Source organism: Pleuronectes platessa, chromosome 6 (genome assembly GCF_947347685.1).
Source record: "Pleuronectes platessa chromosome 6, fPlePla1.1, whole genome shotgun sequence".
Classification (NCBI taxonomy): domain Eukaryota; kingdom Metazoa; phylum Chordata; class Actinopteri; order Pleuronectiformes; family Pleuronectidae; genus Pleuronectes; species Pleuronectes platessa.
Window position 1 is genome coordinate 11,961,745 of NC_070631.1, and position 22,957 is coordinate 11,984,701.

A 22,957-nucleotide genomic window follows, 5' to 3' on the forward strand; every position below is an offset into this window, starting at 1 on the left:
ATAGATTTTAATGTGAAAAGTTTTAATTTGTGGTTCTCAAGCAGACAAGTGAGAGAAACCTGAGGGTTCTCTGCCCAACAGGAAAGAAAAAAAAGACAAATGTTTGTTAATTTTAGACGTCTTTGATTTTGAAGAAAGTTCTGGGTTCAAACTGTTGTTTGTCTCTTTGTGGCGAAATAATGATGGCATGGCGACCTGGCCAGGGCGATTCTTCAATCCCCCCCTTGCCCAATATCCCAGTGCCTCTCCAAAGGTGGAACAGATAATGAAGGGATAACTGTTTAATGGTTGATTAATTTGATTATATATTTTAGAAATCACTGACTTAAGAAGGGATGGGAAGGTCAATGGTGATGACATTTTCATTTATGATGAGGGGTCACAAGTGAACTGGTACAATTTCAAAGGGTCATAAGCCTAAAAGATTTGGATCCTCTTACTGGGCCATATTTGAATGTATTTATATTTGTATTAACTTATTAATTTTGTTTTCATGCTCTCATTTACTTCTGTTACAAGAGGTTTATGGCTACGAATCAACTGTTCCAGAACCAGGTTACTGCTAGTACAGAACAGAGAGAATCACAGTGAGGATTACATGGCGGAGCTGCCATATGGTAGAATGTCTGCAATCATTAATTTCTCTTATTATACGCGGCCATGTGGCAAACTGCTCATGTCTGTAAGGATTATCTCATGGTCCAGTAGCATTTGCCTCAATTCCAGCTGTTTTACTGAGCTGGTTCACCATTCACTTCAGTGATTGAAGGACGTGTATGACAATAAATGTGATTAAACTATTTTGAGCTGCTCTATTAATACGTCCACGAGGCTGTCCCTGTTTGTGTGTGTGTGTGTGTGTGTGTGTGTGTGTGTGTGTGTGTGTGTGTGTGTGTGTGTGTGTGTGTGTGTGTGTGTGTGTGTGTGCTACTGCTTGTCCACAGAACATCCTGGGCTGTCATGTGGTCTGTAAAGCTCGCCTCTCTGGGAATTGACTATCTATTCTGTTACAGGGATGCACCAAGGTCTGTGATTGGCACATGTTGAATTCCTCTCTTGTGTCATTGGGAGGCCATCAACTGGAGCAAGTGAGAGGGTGTGTGTTTATTTGTGTGTGTGTGTGTATGTACTGTAAATGTGTGGGCGAGGATGTATGTGTGTAAATGCCACGGATCCCAATGGAATTAGGTTGATTTCCGATGGCTTTCAAGCAGCCCTGGGACCTTGCATGCATGTTTCTGTTTGTTATCTTGCTGTCCACATGCTGAGTGTAACTGTGCTGCCAGCGAACGGTGCAGTGCACAAATCCCATGGTCGGGTTATCCATGATTCACCCATGTTACTTGAGAGAGAGGGAGAGAGCTAAGAACGAGGAGGTCGAGTGAGAGACAGAGAGGGAGAGAGAGAGAGAGAGAGAGAGAGAGAGAGAGAGAGAGAGAGAGAGAGAGAGAGAGAGAGAGAGAGAGAGAGAGAGAGTGCTTTGGTATATTAAGGAGATAATATAGAGGGATCACAAAATGAGGAATAAAAACAGCGGTTGGCACAAGGTAAAAAAAGAAAATAGGAGCAGGAGAGGAGGAGTGCTGAAGGTTTGAGAGTGAGGATGGAAAAGAGGAGGAGAGAGATCAGTAATCGGAACTCTTTGTCAGAGTAACAGATTAGCTCACTGGGTGAAATGATATATGACTGGCACCGGGCCTCCTCACATGCACACGCACACAATCACACCCCCCACTATGGATCAATTACTCTGTCATCCATGTGTGCAACCATACATCATCCCCTCGATTACATCTTTCTCTCTCTCTCTCACACACACACACACACACACACACACACACACACACACACACACACACACACACGTACAGTGGTACTTCTATGCTGACTCCTCTATCTACTCCACTAGAACTTCAACTGTACTTTGTTTCATGGACTGTGTTTGTGGGTGTGGGTCGAGTGTTTTACGACCACGTTTCGCCACCACCTTAACACCTACTACTGTCCATATATTGAAGCCACAGGGAAAAACTGCACACCTAACACACACACACACACACACACATACACCAGAGCCAGTGGAGCTGCATCTTTAAATGAACTGCCCTGGTCAGAGTGACTGAGTCTGGACAAAGTTATTTGTCAGTAAACTTCTTTGGGCATTTCGGGTCATTTCAGCTCCCCACCACAACCACCACCACCACCCTCCTCCACACACACCAACATAGGTCAACATGGTGCCGATCACCCTCTGCTCCTGTTGGAGTAGTCTACTGGGAAATGCCCATAGTTCAGCTAAAGTGAGTTCAATCTAATTTGAACTTCAGACGGCCCGGGGAGAGGGAGCGAAGGAGCCAATATTGTTTTGTCCTTCATGAAGTGACACAAATATTTCAGACTCTCCGCAAGTCGAGCATCTAGGCCCCAGGAGAAGCACTGATGACGCAGTTAGAGCTGTGTGACTGTGTGTGTGGGGGTGTGTGTATTTTAGCTGCGAGGCATTAGACCATGCCTCTTTCTGTTTGTCACCAATTCTGTCCCTGACCACGATGAATATCATGTGTCCAACAGGTTTTTTCGCAGCCCATATGGTCCTTTTCACATAATTGGACGGCATAATTCACGTATACTGCATATACCTCTCTGCAAGCGGTTGTTTTCTCATGAAGCCGCTAGGGAGCGCTGCTCCACTTCTGACAGTGGAGCAGCGCGTCTCCGTGTCTTCCAGACGGCCAGACAGGAGCGCAACAACAGTCTCCCTGACTCCCCGACCGCACCGCACCTCTGTCCCGCCACACCGGCTACACTTTATCATCATATCCCCTCAAAGAGGAGGAAGAGGAGGGCACCGGTGCACACCAGAAGCCTGACTGAGGGGGTTCAAGCTGGATGTTTCCTCCACGTTGGCATGGCTCAATAAGTAAGTTTCCCGTCTCACCGGCTGCGCACAAGAGGAGGAGAGCAGCGGAACTTTCACGGGACCATTCCCTGCACCTTTTCTGACAGTGCGCGCTTTTCTAGCCACAGGAGCAAATATCTGCCACCGGCTCCCCTTTCTCTCCAGACCGGAGGCTGCGGAAGTGGATGGTATGGTGTAACTTTTCCGCTCCAGCCGAACCTGAGCGGCCGGTGTGCAGACAGGAGCCGTTTTATGGTGCTGGAGAGGGGGATGCGAGCCTCTCCTCCGTCTCGGATAGCGGAGCGGCTATGAGGAGAGAGGTCAACCTGCTGGGCTAAAGAGAACAAGACCACACCGCACCAACAGGTATGGATCCATGGATCTGAAATCCACGGTGCCTGCTGTGGTTTTAAGTAAATGAAAAGTGTCCTTGATGTATGTAAAAAAAAAAGTGGCTGTCCACTGGTCGTGTCTTTGAAACCAATTTACGCACGGATTAGATTACACCGCATCCTCTCAATTTAGGAGAAGAGATTCGATTTTCTGAAGGTTCTAGTTGTGCCGAAAAGACTGATCATGGTTAGTTCCCATCAACCGACTCGGTTATGAGTTTTATCATCACGGTTGTGATTTTATAGCGAAGACAAATGATTGCGGTTATTCCAGGTGTTGCCTTTCTCTATCATCTCTCTCTCTCTGACACACACTCACACGCACACACACACACACACACACACACACACACACACACACACACACACACACACACACACACACACACACACACACGCAGGTCTTAGATGTGCGCGTATTCTGGCATATGGCGCCGGGTTCAGTGCGCTATTTTAAGCAGAGCTGGTGTTCAGCAGCGGGAAACAGCTGTCTTACTTCTTGTAGATCGATTGTATGAGCTGAGATATTTCCACTAGTGCTAACTGAACTACATCATTGCCTTTATTTATGAGAGAAAGTATATATAAGGGACCTCTATACTCCCCTTTGGCGCGTGACGCACTATGATACTGGAAAACAGACGCACTCACTCAGCAGTGGTTCGTGTTGACTTCACTCGGCAGGAAATATAACGTGCATCTGTTTTAACAGATTTAGAAAGGGAAGATGCGGGGAAACCCATGCACCATGACACCAGAGCTGAGCGTCCTCTGCGCAGCGCCATGGATCACCTGATGATCTGGTGATAGTGATGGAACTAGTGCATCAGTTTCTTCTGAGGCTCTGGTTCTGAGGCTGAGAGTGACTACTTTTAGGTTTGGATATTTTAAAATACAAAAGGTCACAGGATTGAAAACAGATGACTGCTTCTGGTCTTTACGTAACCATGATCTGTTTGGAAACACAATTTTAATCCAACACAAAGATGATCATCCCTGCTGTGAGTATATTGCTCCAGCTGCCTCTTATTTCTCCCTCTCCCTCTACTTTCACAAACCTCTTCACAGCACATAGAGGAGGTGAGGCAGAGGAGTGGCGTGAGGAAGTTACAAAATAAGCTGACAGAGGACTGACAGTGAGACATGATTGACAGGAGAGGAAGATGCAGGGATGTGGCGAGTAGAGTGGGATATAAGGAAGATTGGATTCCGATGGTGTTGGGGGGGGGGGGGGGGGGGAGGAGGAGGAGGAGGACTACATTCAAAGAAACAAATGTGTGGTCACTGATTACTTGCTCCCAGAATGGTTTTCAAATGTATTTTTAATGTGGCCACAGGCTGATGAATACCAGCATGAAATGTTACATCACCGGTTTATTCGATAAATGCTTTTGGTCGTCTGCTCAGACCACTAATCACAGGTACACAGATGTGCAACAAAGAAATGAAGAGAACGAAAGGAGAGATAGATAATCAGAGGATGGAAGTTGATGTGAGCAGGAGAAACCTGTGTTCAGAGTTATTAATGAAAATGTTGTAAGCATTTGTGTAAGTATATCATTACAAATCGACTTTTGTGAAGTGTCATTTAGGAAACATTTGCAGCCTCCCTCCAGCCACAGGCTGCACACACGCTCCAATAAATAAAGCAACAGTGAAGTTCTTCTCCTCATGTTTATTTCTTAACTATGAAATGCAGTGTTGGCTCAATCACATTATAGCAACTGGAAATGAGGCGATTTAACTGTGTGTCTGTGCACCTTCACTTCCATCTTTGTGAGGCCATTGCTGGAGCTTGAGTTAGAGGCCTGGGTTCAGGTCACAGTATTGGTTAAGATTTTGGTTATGGGCTGCATTAAGAAGGGTATTCTCAAGCATAAAAGTATAAAGTCACGTGTGTTCACAATTTCTTAATGTTATGGGAATTCAGATTTATTGTCACAGTCACAATGTGGGGACTCATCTCTCATCAGGAGCAAAAAGCTGATCCCTATGGTCATTTCCTGTCTATTGATTTATGATCAACAAGTCCACCAACCTATAAATGACAATGCAGGTCTTACAGTATATGACCCATTCGGGGCTGTGCAATTCTGGACCATATAAACACCTGGTTGAAGTTATGGAACATGCATGACAGGAAATGAAGAGCATCCATTAGTATGTAATGATTAATGTAAAGATGGCAGGTTAATAACGACAGAGAGATGCAACAAAGATCATGGCTAATATCTTGATCACTATACCATAGGGACGCCCCATGAAAAGCACTGCAGGGGATAAAGCACTTCTCTGCAAACCAGGCGGATACTCAATTTACCAAATTATCTAACTCATTGTTACTTTAGGTGTTTTTCAGAAAGCGCTCCTCACAGTAACCTTAGAGCTCAAGGTGACTTCATCAATTGTCTCAAGAACATGAAAAGCAGAGTCATACTCAAAAATACAGTAAGCTTTTATGTTTCCATACCTCACAACTTCCGTATGTGTCCCTGTGCACCTTTAACACACACTCACCCCTTCCCTGCATTTCTCTCACACGCTGCCTTTATCGCTTCTACCAATAAGCCCCCCGGGCCATGGGAGTAATGTCAAAGCTCCTGTCCATAGAGGCGAACAGAGAGAGAGAGAGAGAGAGAGAGAGAGAGAGAGAGAGAGAACAACCAGCAGAAATAAAAAGTACAGTATGTGTCCTGCAAAAGGCGATCTCTTTTTCATTTGCCACCTCCTGTAGCTTTGCGTGATGAGAGGAGAACAAGAGCAAATGGAAAAAAGGATGAGAACAAGAGAGACACACACCTAGACATTGGAAGAGAAAGGGGAGAAACAGAAACAACGCTACAGGGGATAAATAAAAATAAATAAAAAGCATGTGTCCTATAAAAAGGGTTCTGTATTTCATTGTCCATCTCCAGAAGCTGTGTGTGGTGTGCTGAGGCCCGGGGGGGGGGGGGGGGGGGGGGGGGGGGGGCAGGGGGGGGACGAGTAGCCACTCTAAATGTGTGTAACCCACATAAAGAAATTGTTTCTGGGAGATCGGGTCCCGTAAATTCATTCCTAGCCGCAAGCCCCGTTCTTATCCCACCTCCCAAAGGTGAGCTATAACATCCAAACACATATATTTTTTAGATTCTCTTTCTCCACACACACACACGTACGCATGCACGCACACACACACACACACACAGACACACATCTTTCAGCAGAACCTCGTCTTATTTATATGCAATCTTTGCTCAGAATGCGTGGATATATTGCACAAATACTTTCCCACACACACACACACACACACACACACACACACACACACACACACACACACACACACACACACACACACACACACACACACGACTTTGCTCCCAAATGGTTTCTGTGGGACAGTAACGGTGACAGCTACAAAAACATGGGTACCTGCTGTGGAACAGAGCAGCGGCAGATACAGCGCTCACAGCTCCAGGATTACCTTAGCCTGAACAAACTCCATTACTGCCTCTATTACCCGGGTATACACAGCCCGGCAAAAAGCACTTTGCAGAGCTGCTGTTTACCCAGCACCTCTGTGCCCCACACACTGTTTCCCTTGACTACAGAGCAAAGTCGGGGTGAAGAGAGAGGAGAAAGTTGCATGGGAGGAAAACCTGAAGTCAGCCAGTCAGGTGTTCTCGTGGTCTTTTGCAGCATGGTGCAGAAACAACAAGAATAATTAATCAACTTGATTTTTATAGGATTTATGCCAAACATTTTAAGAACCAGTTTACAAGCAAATATATATTATATATATATAAATGGCACATATATAACTATATTGAAATAACACATGTCAATTTAGCAGTTTTGGACAAGTTGTCAAAGAAAATAAGCATGTTTTAAAGTTAGAGTGTAGATGATACAATTAACCAAAAAAATCAAAGTAAGTAATTGTATTTAAAGTTATTAGTTATTAATTATTAATACTCCTGCCAGTTACCACCATATTGTGTTAATCTGACGTTTGTTATTCAAATTTGTTCTCACTGTTGGTCAGGTAAAATAATACATTTTTAAAACATACCACTTTTCTTATTTAGTATTATCCACTGTATTTATAACTGAGTTATCTATCCCCTCATTTATCAAACTAAAAGCACAAAAAAGTTCTGGTTACAGCCTCTAAAACATTCTACATTATATAATGACAGATAACAGATAATTTAAGAGATTCTGCAGAACACTTTACAAGTTGATCTGAGGAATAAAAAAGTTGGATAAATGCTACAAAAATATAACCAGTTTCATCCTTATAGTATTATTTTGAATGTTTTTTTAAACTGACGGTCCATAAGACATTTCAAAACATATTTTTTAGATGTCACACTTAACTGAGTACTGCTTTAGTTCCTTTATCAAACTAAAATGCCAAATATCCTCCAACTTCGATCAATAATATAAATATTCTCCATTTGCAATTGTTAATTAATTGTTTGTGTTATGTTCAGTGGTCAAACATATTGTATTGCTTAAAAAGTGACATTGATTTTCCTGAGTTGTTGATTATACAAAACGATCTGTGATTCTGCCATTTCTCATTATCTTTGACATCGTGTACAAATAATTACTCAATTAACTGAGAATAATAAGCACTAGGTGATAGATAATAATAGTTCAGACCAGGCACAGACATTGATGGCAGTGCTCTCCTTTGACTAATGACGGTATGTGATAGGGCAACGGTGAGTGATGCTCTGTGTGTGTGTGTGTGCATGTTTACACACAAGTGATTGCCAAGGCTCTACAGTAGGTGATTGCAGCGCCAGCGATACAATGCTGAAAGGCTTGTGCAAAACAGCAAGTGGACGTGAAGAAGGTTAATAAGGGAGAGAATGAGCAGGAGCATGAGTGAGTGTGTGCTCCTGTGTGTGAAACTGCATCCTGAGAGAGTGTGTGTGTCCGAGGTGAGTGATGAACTGCCATGTATTTGAGTTGAGAGCCATCCATCACCCTCATCAGTGACTCTGGGGTCCTGTCGTTACATGTTTCCCTTCATTTACACTGTTAATGGCCATCTCTCTTCGCCAAACCTGCTGCCTCACTGTTGGTCTCGCCCTAAATTAAAAATGTAAATTTTTTCCGAAGCTAAGCAATCACACCATTGATAAAAAGCACTTGGATACAGAGGCCTCTGCATCAGTAAGTGAATGGATCCCTGGTTGTAAAGCTGCAGCCGTTGAGTGCAGATCCCAACTGGTTTTTGCTAGAGTCAGTCTGCTGGTAAAAGCCATTCGATTCTGATGCGAGCTCTTGATACCAGTTCATAGCTCAGCAGCAAAACATTTACAACAGTGTTATCACATAATCAACATGTGTGTGGTTTTCAAAACATACTGTTATCATGTTGGGCAGTAACACATCACTTAGTTAACACATTACTTAGTAACAGTAATGTGATTAGTTTTGTCAGTAATACACAGCATATTACATTATAATTTGAAATTGCATTACACTTACTATCATCAGTTTCGCTCTAAATTGTCAGGAATTGATATCAGTTTGTGTCCGGAACATGTGAGCATGATGTGTATGTCTGTGTGTGTGTGTGTGTGTGTGTGTGTGTGTGTGTGTGTGTGCCTCTATCAAAGAATGAGAAATATAAATTCAAAAAATGCTGCAATCTCATGACACGACTCAAAAGTGCTAATGAGTCTGTTCAGTTTGAAGATTCCGTTCTCCACTTCCTCCCACTTATCCAGAAATCAAGCAGTAGCGATTGGTGGAAGGAGTCTCAGCAGCGATGTCTAATCAAAATACAGACTCAACCAATCAAAAGTCAGCTTTCAGTCATGATGTTTCTACCCCTTTTTATAGTGTGAAATAAGTAAATAAAACCAAAGTTACTAAAGCAAATGAACACTTGAACATGTGTATGATAGGAAATTTACCTGATGTTCACTTTGACTTTTATGTTTGGTTCATATCCCATCTGTTAACAAGAAGGAGGCGGGATTTATGAACTATATTGCAGTCAGCCACCAGGTGGCGATCAAGAAACTTCAGCTTCATTTTTGGGAAGCAGTCATATGAAGCTCAGAACATTTGAATGCCCTTGTTAACATCAGTACATCACAATTTGTTTCTGGGAAAGTGTTGAGTCCTGTTTTGCTGGAAAGAAAATAATTTGCCTCGTAAGCAGGTTCACTTATTAATAATTGACAGTATTTCAGAAAGATTTCACATTGTAGTGTCATGGCGGCAGTATCATGGAAGCTAAATTCATGGTGGTGCAGGTGAATTACCGGCGCTGTAGCCAACCTGATCGGACAGTCGGTAACTTATCAAGAAAGTAATTTAATTTGTTGATTTTTGCGCAGTTACAACTTCTGGTAATGAGTGGTGTCACTTTCAGCAGTGGTTATAAACGCACCCACACTTCGAGGCTGTAGCTCTGGGGGCTCAGAGCTGACTCATTATGGCAAAGAGGAACCAGAAGTCAGAGTTGCACACACACACACACACACACACACACACACACACACACAGACACACACACACACACACACACACACACACACACACACACACACACACCGAACACACACACAACCCTCCAGCTCTGGCAGCTTTCTTCATCAACAACAACTCCAAAGCTATCACTGTGGTCATTAGGCCGGCATAATCAGGCCTTGAATATGTGTGTGTCTGTGTGGGTGTGTTCTATCCCTGCTCTCCTGAGGCCTGTGTGTGTGACTCTTGCCTCGGTCATTCCTTCGGCAATGGTGAGGAGTAAATAACGGTCGAGAATAAATGACGTCTGAAAGGCTGTGACATGAGAACCGCGGAGACACTGATGAACTGAGCCACTGTTGACAGAGTGTAATGATGGTAATAAACTCACTCTCTCACTCCGCCTTCTCTTTCCTTTCATATATTTCTTTTGCCAGTGTGTAGCTCTGGGCCAGTCCTACTGGCTGCCTGTGTTTGTCTGTGTACGCCCTTTTATCTTGTAGTCTTTGATTATGTTCTTATAAGTGAAAGCACTAGCTATTTTATTGCGGCCTCATTAGGCTGTCAGACAAGCCCACGGCACATGCAATTACATCTAATTATACAATTATGAATTCAGTATGAAGCTTTATATACTGTGGATGTTTGCGCTGTAGCACATACGCAGGGGTAATTAGTGCAGTTTGTTTGTGCGTAGCTGTTGTGTATGTGAAGCTCACTAATGGCAGTGATAATAAAGATGATGGAGAAATATGAAGGCACAAACACACACAGGTTTTATCACTTAATGTCAACATAGAACGCCGATGCGGGTGGTGAATATTTTCCTTGATGAGGCTACACACATTCAGTGCTTTAGAGATGACACTTTGTATTTAACTTTCTTCAAATGTGGTAAAAAATGAAGTAATCAAATTTTACCAGTTTAGTTTCCAAATGTTTATCTATAATCACAAAAGAAAGTCCTACCTGTTGCATTACATTTTACGTTTACGCATTAATCTTTCTCCCAACAAAACACAACCAGTGATACTTATGTAGGTGTTTTTGGTCAAGGTGACAGTGGCAAGGAACGTTGCCTACAGCCAGACACCAACCACTTGCTTTTCAATATCTTGTGCAAAAAAAAAAGAGCAAACATAAACATAAACTTAAATACAATACACAACCTATTTTTGTCACTAGCTTAGTTCAGCTTTATGGCTTAGTCACTCCAGTCTCTTCTCCATGCGTTTCTCTCTGCTGCCTTTAACCAGCTACAGCTACATCAGCTATCAGCTGCGCTCATTACCCCCCGGGTACAGCTGGAGGTGCTCCCTGAATACAGATATATTAAAAAGACAATGCATTTTGGTGGATGTGTTCCGCATCTTTTCCTGTTAACCTGTGGGCAACCAAATCCTGCTCAAATGAGATGGTCACACTAGAAACAGAAACCAGAACCTTCCCCCAAATCTTGTCCCTCGCCTACAGATTCTCCATATTCACATGCAGAAAGTGTTTATAAAGATTACTCTCAACGTGACCTTCTGCATGACCTTCTGCCCCACCAGTAATCTAAGCCAAGCAGTGCAGACACAACTATGCAAAGCAGTGCCAAATGACACTAAACATTAGGAGAATGTGCACCACGGAAGTAATTTGGGCTCCGTTGTCGAGCTTTGTGCACTAACCTCTGACTCCAACTATAGAAGAGACTCACATTCTAGCAAAGAAATGAATACAACTACACAACACACACCACCCAACAGCTCAGCTCAGCTGCTTCATCTAACTGGATCCTTTTGGAAAAACCTTGGACATTAACTAAATTTAAGTTAATCAGGCGTAAAGACCGAATGCTTGTGTTACAGCAGCACCAATAGTCCAGTGTCAAAGCAGCCTACAGTCTAGTCTCACTTGCCATCTTGCTGTTGACTTCTTCCCTTTCATCACTTTGTTGCCACCTGGCTCTGGAAATGGATAATAGCTAATGTTGTAATAGCTCTGTGCCCTATGTGGCTGCTGTACGACAGTTACCTGGAAATAGGAAGGAGTTAAATAAGGTTAAAGTTCAGTACTGCAGTGTGTCCCCTTTGTACCAATACGACAAACATAACACCACACAACATAATAATACATTTCTTCAAAGGGAAGAACAAAGTGGATAGAGTAGAGTTACCGCCAGTGTGAGAAAGACTGTGCGAGCCTCTGTTGTGTGAGGCCTTCAGGGGCTATTCAGCCAATCTCTTATGAATCCCATAGTTTCACTGGTTTTAGGGCACTTTCCCTGTCGTCCCTTTGATATCCATTCACTGGCGATGGTCAGGAGGATCCGTCCCCTACTAGGAGGGAGAATTACAAAGATTTAAAGAAGAATATTTTTCAATTAGTAGGGAATATTTTCAACTACGTCTGTTTGTTGATTGGTTTGTATTTTCATCAGGATTTATCAAAAAGTATTGAGCACATTTGCACTAAATTTGGTGGAAAGATCGCGCATGGGCCAAAATATAAATGTTGATGTGTGTGTATAGCAAGTGAAATGAGGCAATTTCTTTCTTCCCATTTTTGGATCTTGATGTAAAAAAATCCTAGATTTATGGTTTTCTAACTCTATGAGTTTGTGTAATTTTATAATGATTACTTCTAATTTCCTTGGTGTTTCCCTGATAAGAGCAACACAGACGTATATAGGTTTGTTTGGCGTTGGCAGAGGGGCACACTCTTCCGATTGCCATTAACATTTTCTGGCTCTGAATTTAGCTTTGTGGCTGCTAAACACATGTGCCCTCTACTGGCCAACACTCCATTTTTCAAGGCACACTGTACACCCCTATTCAATATGACACTGTACAGTCACACTCTTTAAATTGCCACTTTGGCTTTGGCGATAAATTACCCAGTCTGCCCAGTTACACCTTGTTAAGAAGCTTGAAAGCGATGGTCTGGTTCTCCTAATCCCTACACTTCAACCCTATAACATTTCTTATTTTTCTACAAGACCTGCTTCAACACCAGCACTTCAATAGATGGAGATAAAAAAAAGAACCACAGTGGAAGAGGGGAATGCTACAGTAGGTGGTCTGCCTCAGTGTGTCATGTTCCTCTACAGATCCTATTGAAGTAAGCAGGCGAGGCTGCTAGGCTCCCAGTGTGTGTGCGAGACAGCCCTGACAGTAATACAAGCAGCATCTGGCACCCCCTCCCAGGGATCACATCCCTAAGACGGTTTCTCTTACTAATCCCCTCCTAATATGACTAATATTATGACACTGCCATTAGCCACAGCATTCTGAGGGCACACACAGGGAGGAAACCACAGCCACGCACACGGCACGCAAACATATTCCATATAGGAAGGATTTAAGTATTAATCTGCAACATTTTCATATAAATTTAAATACTTTGCCGCTCAGTTTCCAACAACCGCAGTCTAGCTTTTACATTTGCTGAAAGTTATTCGTAACCATATCTGGTTGTGTCATTTCTGGAGAAATCCATTTTGTGGACAGATAACAATGCTCTTTATATTCCCACCAGCAGCCATGTTTACAGGACCCTGCTGCTCAGCCAGACTTAGTGTGTCAGTGCAGACAGGAAACAAGACTTATCAACCAATGGAGAAAAGGAAGAATCAACATATGATTATATCAACAGCAGGAAATCAAACAGGATCAATGCAGTGATTTCGCACAAAGGACGATATCACATCAGAATATACCCACTTTATGATCCTAGCATTTCATTTCGTTTTTTGTTTGATTAGAATGAAAAAAATGCTCAGATGTTGGTGGATAACACATCACTCTTTCACCTCCAGCCAGGATAAGACTCAGGCTGTGTGGCAGAGAAGGAGTGAGGCTCTGAATGCAGAACAAGAATTCTAATTTTAAAGCCATGAATTACCAAAAGGCTGCTTTCAATTTGATTGAATCCAGCTTTATTAGCATTCCGCCTGCCTTTACGTGATGAGGCTGAACCGGCCTTGTGTCCTCTCCCGGGCTGCAGCTGTGGCAGAGAGGAGCACAAAGAGGAGCTTAATTTGTGATGCCGATGGCTTTAGGGGTTTCGGTCACAAGGAATTACATTGTCAATTATTTGTTATCGATATGTTTTATTTTATACATGTTTTCAACTCTTATCTAAGATCTTTAAGTACATGTACCAATACAACACTGTCAAAAAACTCCATTTCAGGTGTAATTGTGCATGAGTAAGAGTATAGCAGTACTATTAGGGAAAGTCTACTGCAGTTATGCAGTAAAATGGCATTACACATGACTTAATTAGCTTGTTAATACTGATGCAACTATGTGTAAGAAACATTTGCAATTATATTTGATTGAAGTGGATCTGATTTCAACTACATTATACACTGTTATAAAGTTTAGTCCTGTGGTTCCCAATCTGTGGGTCAGGTCCCTCTAAAAGGTTACAAGATAAATCTAAGGGGACATGAGATGATGAATGGGAGAAGAGAAGAAAAACCTGTTCTGCCAAATGAACCTGTTTTAATTTTTGGACTTAATCTGTATTTTATGTGAAATATTTGATACTTATATTTTTTAAACTTTCTTCTTTAGGTCTTAAACAGATGCCTAAATTAAAATGTCAGATACGTTCAAGGTGAAAATGTCTCTGATTGAACTGCTTACAACTGATAGACATGCATGAAAAATCACAATTGTGATGATAAAGCAATAAAGGTGGGTGACAATACACGTTTTACATAAAGCAGATTACAGCACGGGAAATGAAGGAAGCAGTGAGTTTATCAGTATTAAGTGCTTATCAGGTGAATCTCCATCCTGGTGGACATTCAGTGTAACATTATATACAGTAATCCTTACTCTAAGCCCTTTTTGTTGTATTGTGATAGAGAGACAAGCTTTATTTTTCTTGTATTTCCTTCAGTTGACAAGTAAATAGGTGACGGTGTAAATAGAGATTTCACCACATGTGTAGCAGGCTGGAGCCATTAGTCTTTATATATTCTGCTAAGAGGTGGTAACAAGGACTGGGGCGCTGTCCCTTGTGCTGACCACTTTCAGGAGCTACAGTCACAGAAAGAGCTGTCCATGGTACTGCAGGAATAGTGTGCAGTGGGTATGAGTGTGTGTGGGATTGTGTGTGAGTGTGTTTGTGTTTGACTGAGTCTTTAAGGACAGATTTGTTCACAGTTGAGACTTCCCAGCGTGGGGAGATAGTTGTCTCAAGAATCTCCTTGATAGAGCATGGTCCTCTTCAACCCCGAAGGTGTTTGGAAAAGAGGAGCTAATGCAATGAGGCATGGTGTGAAGAAAACCCATTTGACGTGGGGTTGTTTGTTCATGGGGAGAGAGAGCGGAGAGGGGGGGGGGGGGGGGGCAACGGGTTACTAAGGAAGGAAGAACAACAAGAAAAAACGAAAAAAGGGATTCTTAAAAGTGGATAAACAAAAGATTTGAGAGGGAAGGGTTGTCCTGTATGTAGGTTTTGCAGTAAAAATTACCTGCAGAATGCCTGTGAATCTGTTTTTTTCGGGGAACTCAGTGTGTTCCTGCATGTCATCCAAATTCATATCAACTTTAACACAGTCTGTTTAAATATTAAATGACTCCTCTCCAGCTTGCCCTCTCAATGCATGTGCATTTGCTAGTGTAAGTGAGTGCATGTGTGAGTATACGTGCATGTGCGTGTCTTGCACCTTATTAATAGATAATGATCCTGACTGGACAGAGCTGTGCTAATGCACTTGTTGGTCAGCCCACTTTTAGTTGTTTCTCTGAGTCCGTCTGTTTCTCTCATTTTTACACTACGGTGAAGACTGAAATGGGAGTTGGGGATAGAGTTGATCTGAGGATCCTGTGTGTACGTACGTGAGTGTGGGTGTGTGCATGTGTACTTGTGTGTACGTGCGGGGTAAGCCCAGGGGTAAGCTTTCAGAGGTCTGAGCAGGGTGTGAGTGAGAAGGAGAGGACAGATTTGAGCAGTTATCTCTCCCTGCAGACCTCCTGTCCTGCCTGCCCACAACCCCCCCCCCCACACACACACACACAGACACACACAAACACGCACAAAGATGTACACCATTCCCATCTGTAATCATGTTTAGCATAGCTCCCTCACACACACACGCATCCAGTTTGAATGGACACACACATCCAGCGAGAACAGAATGCCAGTGTGGACCAAAGTCTGCGACCGCTCTGTATCTGTTGTGCAGTAACAGCAAAATCCCTCAACTGTTCCTCCTATTGCTCACCAGAAACAAGCCCTGAGCTGCTTGCAGACAGAACATTGCCCGGGATTGTGGGGTTGATGCTATTTTTACGGCCAGTGTGGTGAGGAGCGTGCTGAAGGAGAGTCGAGCTCTCCTCGCTGCCAGATACTTTAATTAGAATGCTTGCACTTCTTGCTGTCTCACCTGCGTCGTCTTTGTTGCAGGAATGATTACGTGTTAGGTAGATTCAGGTAAATGTGTAAATGAAGAGATGAACCGACTGGGAATGCAATTTGCTCTCGCTTTGTCTCTATTCGAAGGCAGCAAAGAAAAGGAACTTCCTATTACAGTTGCTGGTAGCGACACAGGCAGGGTGGACCCTAACACACACACACACACACACACACACACACACACACAGGGAGGATCATGCAGCTGATATACTTCTATGAATGAACAAAAACTGGCTTACAAGCAAACGGATGGATAAACAGATAATAAGGTAGAAAAAACACAGGTAAACCGGGGATGATCAGGAAGAAACAGATCTGTTGGTGTAAAATCCTTACAGACAAAAAGTGACAACTAAAAGAGACTTGAAAAACCCAGAAGATAAATGGATTCAAACTAAAACAGGAAATAACTGCAGAGTCAAGTGGGAAGTCACAGAGATTGTGACACCTTCATTGAGTCAATGGCTGTGTGCATGATTGTTTGTGTGTTTATGTTTTTATGTGCATGCCACAGAGTGCTGCTATAGGAGAGGAAATCAATGCAGAAAATATAGTGGCAATTACCACAGCAGCATGCAAGAGAACCTAGTGGAACAAACTAACTAATGCATGAATAAATAAGCACAGTGAAATGGAGATTCACAGTGTGTGTGTGTGTGTGTGTGTGTGTGTGTGTGTGTGTGTGTGTGTGTTCTTGGACAGTCCTCTGCTGTGCCAGACAATTAACGAAGTGTGTAAACTGAGCTCATTAAAGAAACACAGCGTTGGCCACACAATAACACACACTTTCATTAAAAGCACACACACACACACACAGTCTAGGTATCCAGTCAGACTCTATCCTATTTCCAGCCAACCATGCAGTGAAAACCTTCTTTTCTATTACTCAGCTCAGGTCTACTACAAAGTGTCCTATCTGCTTGTTTGTGGTGTCTGTTGTGTGTATGTGTGTGTTTGTGTGTGTGTGTGTGTGTGTGTGTGTGTTTGTATGTGTGTGTGTGTGTGTGTGTGTGTGTGTGTGTGTGTGTGTTAGTGTGTGTGTGTGAGAGAGAGTCTATTTGGACAAGCTGTCAAAGATTGATTTAGAGTTTGCTGCTTTGAACCAACTGCCAAGCGCTGCCTCACTAACCCTCCGTGTTGAAAGAACATAGCTTTTCAAGGTCCACACCTACTAACCATTCCTCTCTATTTCTCTGCGTCTCTGTCTGGCTTCCTCTTTCCATGACTCTCCGCCTCTCAGCTTCTTTTCTTATCTTACACTTATCTATTTCAGTGCGTCTTCTCCATTTCTCCAACTATGCCCTTCTTTTCTTGAGTGGAGGATGAATGTGGCTCAAATTGGGGCTCTTCATTTGCTTCACTGGATATAACGTTTGCTGTTTTTTCTTCGCCATTGTGAATAAGTGCTCGTTGCCTGTGTGTCTTCACTTTTTCTGCTCAATGAGACAGAAAAAATAAACAGCCAGGAGGCTGAGGTGAAAATACTGTGCTCGATAACCAGGATTCATGGAACAATACAGACTATTATAAGCCAGCCCAAATAAAGAAAACAGAATATAGTCCAAAAAACATGTAGTGTGTATCTTTTGAGTCGGTTATCAGATACATTTATCAAATATTTGCAGGTTTTGGCATTGGAAAAGTAAAGACTTATTATAACAGATTGCTTTTGCATTTGTCTCTGAATTAAGTGTTTTACAGTCACCAAATGAATATGAGGGTATCATATGAAGCGACTATGAATGACACATAAATCACTGACATAAAACCTGGTTTGTTTCTCTTTTACAATTTATCACACTTTTGGAAAGCTTTGGACATTTTTGCACAAATTTTCTTATTTCTAAAAAAGTTATTTTTCTTTCTACATGTTACTACGGATGCCATATATTTAGATTATTCACTGTTCTGTATTTTATTCCCCAAAACCTTTTTGTCCTTTATAATTTTCTAAGGTCTGATGGTTGTTTACTCTTCTGGGAAGTAAAATAACAATTTTACAAGGAAAATATGAATAATAAATATATAAATAATAAAATTAGTAATTAGTTGTAGTCACGGTTAATGTGCTCCTTGTGCACGTGTTTGTGTCAGTGGACGATGTGAGTTTGATTTGATTTCACGTTGTTGTAACAGCAGCTGGACAGATGTAACCCAGTGGATGCATCCATTGTATTTGCGTGCTTGACTACATGCAACATTATTCATGTGTTCAGGTTGACTGGCATAATGTGAAGGGCTTACATACATATGTTGACACACATACACACATACACGGATACACACAGGAGCTGTAAGTTCATACAGAGGACTTATGCATTCCTTTTGTAAAATCTTTTGAAAACCAACATCTGTGTGTGGGGGTGTTGTGGAATGGGGTCAGATTGTGTGTCTGTGTGCACATCTTTGTTTTTTATTATTTTCTGTGTGTGCAAAGGCTGATAATGTGCTGAGTGAAGGATTAGGAGGATAGGGAAATGAAGCTGCTGTGTCCAAATTTCATCACAGATTCGTGTTGGTTATGCAATGCGGTGCAGCCAGTTACACCTCTGTAAATTACTGCTGACACAAAGTGTGATTTTCTCCACTGTTCTACACAACTGAGAGAAATATTTATGTTTCTTTACATCAGCATCTCTTTGAAGCTGTGCGCCAGAAATGGTCGACCTCGCACTCAATGCAGAGACATAGAACAATTCAGCAGTACACACATTTACAACAAAGGAGTGGACAGCCAAGCCAAAAAGCTAAGTCCTCATCCAACAGATGGCGGATTTAACTATAAGCTACATACTAAATTGCTGAAGGGGACTCTAAGAATTGTGTCATGTTGAAAAGCCTAACTGCAAACTGGTAATCAAAGACCCGAGAGCAAATCCTTCCCCAAGGCAAACGTTCACGTATTCACATACACTTATGCAGCAGTATAGCCTGCGGGCCACCCATAGCTCCAACTGTACCCAGCATGCAGCAGGACCGATCAGAGAAATAGAGGAAATAATGTGCTCAAACAGTTTCCTCTAGGAGATGGAGGTTTAAAAAGCATGCAAGGCCTACGTGCACTTATGTGCTCCATCCATCCATTTATTCATCCATCCATTTCCAGTTGAGCTCCCGTGGAAGCCTCTGCTACATGAGAGTGGGACCTGCCAGAATGGAGGGCTGCAGGGCTTGGTGCAGTGCCAGTAGAGCCAGGTGGTGGGAATCTGTTGGAGATTAAACCGCTCGGTGACCAGCTACCCACCTCACCCTGGCCCTGACAGACGTGGCACCCCTGGCTGAATGACCCGCGTGCCAGGTGTCAGGGGTGCGGGTGGCAGGTCAAAGCCTGCCCTTATCTCTTTTTCCCTGGCTCCAGAGAGTTGAGGATGTGGGAGGTCGTTGCCCAATGATTAATACTTGCCATGATGGTTTCCATGGCTGAACTTTCCTGGTTAAACGTACATGAGGGGACGACATTAGACAATTCTGCAAAACCAGACATGGTAAATAAATAGGGTTAAGAAACAATTGGATTGAAGTAATAGCACAGTTCTTGTATGTATTAAGGTTAAAGAAAAATCTTTAAATGGTTTTGTATTTAGCGCTTTTCTAGTCTCGATGACCACTCAAAGCTCTTTACAGTACAGTTTACATCCACCCATTCACAGTGCATACAGTGCATCCATTAGCAACTCCTTGTTGTTCTATGAGGGGCAGTGCGGGGCTCAGCTTCTTGCCCAAGGAAACTTCGGCATGCAGATGGTTGGGTTGGCGTTTGACCGCTCTACCCCTCAGCCACAGCCGCCCCCTTTACAGTTTTAAAGACCAGTGTGCAGGGTTAAGTGGCATCTAGCAGTGAGGCAGAAGGTTGCAACCAAATGACTACATATCCCTTTCTAAACGTCTCGAAGAATCTAGAGTGGCCTTCAGAAAATACAACAGACCCTCTTTGGAGCCAGTATTTGTTCATTCTGTTCTACCATAGCAACACAGCAGTGAGAACAAAAGCATGGTGGACTCCAGTGTAGCTATAAAGGGCACATTGTAAGGTAACCAAAAGCTGGACCCAGGTTTTAGTTTCAGGTTATTATACAGTGAAAACATAATCATGAATATCATACACTTCTGCTGATGGATCTCCTAAATCACTGTCCTTTACATTTACTTCAACTGCAAGGAGGCAAACTCTGGTCTCTGGCATCAAGCTGCGATCCCATCTCCAACATAGATTTCCATTATTTTTCAAGCACCAGCTACATCGGCACTTTGAGGAATACTTTTTCACTCTGTGATGAAGATGACAAGATCAATAACGCTCTCATATCTGTACAGACAGATGGGGCAAACATTCAGCCTGTCCGTCACACAGTATGAAAATCTACCATCACTCTTAAATCTGACATATTAACATGTCTTGTTTTTCTGTAGAAAAACTGACAGACAAGCTGTGTTTTCAGAGGGAGTGATGATCCACTTTAAGCTTCACATATAAAAAAACTAGTGTCTTTCGATTCAACTCCACAGGGATAATAGGATTTATTTTCTAAATTGTTGAAGTCATTATTTTCACAGTAGCCTGTAATAACACCACAAACTAATTATGTTTTGTATGTTACTGACAATAGACAATGCTTCATGATAAAAAGCTTCATAGTAGCGGGAGACTGTTTCTGAGCAGCTTTTAGCTTTCAAAAGTGCGTCTCCCCGGCACTGAGTTGAAATAGCAGAGCAGAATCATCCCAAATGTCTGTAATTCATAGGAACACTGGAGTGTTTATTTTCTCCAAGACACACAATGTGGGGTTTGAATGTGTTTTAGGAAGCAGAGTAAGGCAACCTATTCAGCCGACTGAGGATCTTGTTCTGTGTTTCAGTACATCCACTCTAACCTGGGATAAACAGAATAGTCCAGTGAATACTCAGAGAGTATCGCACCATTTCAAGCTTTTCTTAATACCGTCTCAGGGGCACAAAGCTCTCTTGAGAAAAATAGGAATCTGAGTGAGTGATCTTGAGAAGAAAGAAGAGGGAACCTACTTTTCTTTGTAACTAATAGGTTTTTATTCAAGGATTCTCCATTTCCCCCAGTGCTGTATCTCTCTCCCCTCTCGTCCGGTGTTGCAATTGCTCTTGTGCTCGGGATAAAATCTATGGAAGTCACTTGAGAGCTGCAGACCATTACACGCTCTGGTCTGGCTGTGTTAAAGGTCACGTATGAGAAGATCCCATACACTGGTCTGTGGTGTGTGTGTGTGTGTGTGTGTGTGTGTGTGTGTGTGTGTGTGTGTGTGTGTGTGTGTGTGTGTGTGTGTGTGTGTGTGCGTTAAATTGTACATCTGAATCGTCACATCCTGAACACGACAGTCTGAAATCAGGCATTATCAAGTCCTACGAATGGCCATGCATGCATTGTGTATGTTTTTTTTGGGGGGGGGAAAGCACAACACAAATCTCTCTCTCTCTCACACATACACACACACACACACACACACACGTATAGACACTGTGACACACAGCCTTGTATAATTCCTCCTCGGTGCATGTATCAGTTTTTAAGCAGAATAACAGCCGGCTCTTGGGATTCTTTTCTCCGTGATCACTTAATTGTTTTGTCCGCTGTTGTTTGTGATGTTATCTTGTCTGTGAGATCACACCCTACAGCAAACTACAGCTGCTAGATAGTCAAACCAGTGAGGGGGCAAGTGGAACACTATCATTAATTGGCACCACAGGAAATACATTGTCGGACTCAAAACCTTTGGCGCAATCGTATAAACACAACACATGTGGAGTTGAAAAAAATATATAACATTCTCTTTAACCGTCGAACAGCCAAACCTCAGACCATTGCAATCATGCTGGTAAACAGTGAGTGAACTAATCTTTGCCACAGTAGGGGTCACACTGGAATGAACTTTCTTGTAAATGAGGTGGCTGTGGCTCTTACTCTAAAGGAAAGGAAAGCACCATCTAATTCATTGAACCTATCACCTGCCACATTCCAGCATGATTGAGCTGTGTTTACCTATCAACAGATCAATAACCCCCACGGATCATCTAGAGGAAAGTGATATAGTTTGGCTATTTAGATTTGACGCATTTGAAATAACACGATTATAAGAGTCTTTTTTGATCTCTGTATTTAGGCTACTGTACATAGTTGTGTTAAAATGTCCCATATATGCAAATGAGTGTGACACAATCTAGCTACATCAGCAAAACCCCTCAACTTATTATGCTTTAACTGGCATCTGTGTTTATCGAGCTAACAGCCAGTAATGGAAACTGAAGGATTACAACCTTGGGCAGTGTTGTAACCACATTCAAAATACTGACTGCGGTTGGAGAAACAATAATACACAGGTACGATCAAGGCAGAAGACTCCACGAGTTCATGTTGGTGGAGTCTAAAATGTGATATTTTGGAGGGAGCAGCATCACTCAATACCAGCAGATCCCCGGAGCATCCCATGTGTCCTTTCACAAACGACCCATTCAGAAGTACAATCTGGCAAAGAAAAACTCACTACATGTATGTAACATGCTGTCTGCTGGAGGAAACACTCTGACACTTAACTATGCAGTGGATTTGGACACAAGGATTAACAGGACATAAGTATTAAAATGATTTTTTAATTGTCCGACTGTGAGACTGCTTTAAATGGAGCTTTTTAAGGTTTTAGTTATATATATTTTACCTGAATTATTTCTCTTTGAGAACGATCTAAAATACGTCACAGCTCAATATACTGATGCAAATGTGTGTGTTTTCTTTCCTTGTGCCAGT

General features: G+C 42.4%; 1 protein-coding gene across 1 annotated transcript in view; it reads left to right on the plus strand.

Moving 5' to 3' along the window:
- The first annotated feature begins 2,767 nt into the window (after positions 1-2,767).
- The window catches only part of LOC128442347 (chemokine-like protein TAFA-3), a 76,470-nt gene continuing 56,280 nt past the window's right edge, over positions 2,768-22,957 (plus strand). The window contains exon 1 of the mRNA XM_053424766.1: positions 2,768-3,265. The gene's annotated coding sequence lies outside the window, so the exon portion shown is untranslated. The remainder of the gene's footprint in view (positions 3,266-22,957) is intronic.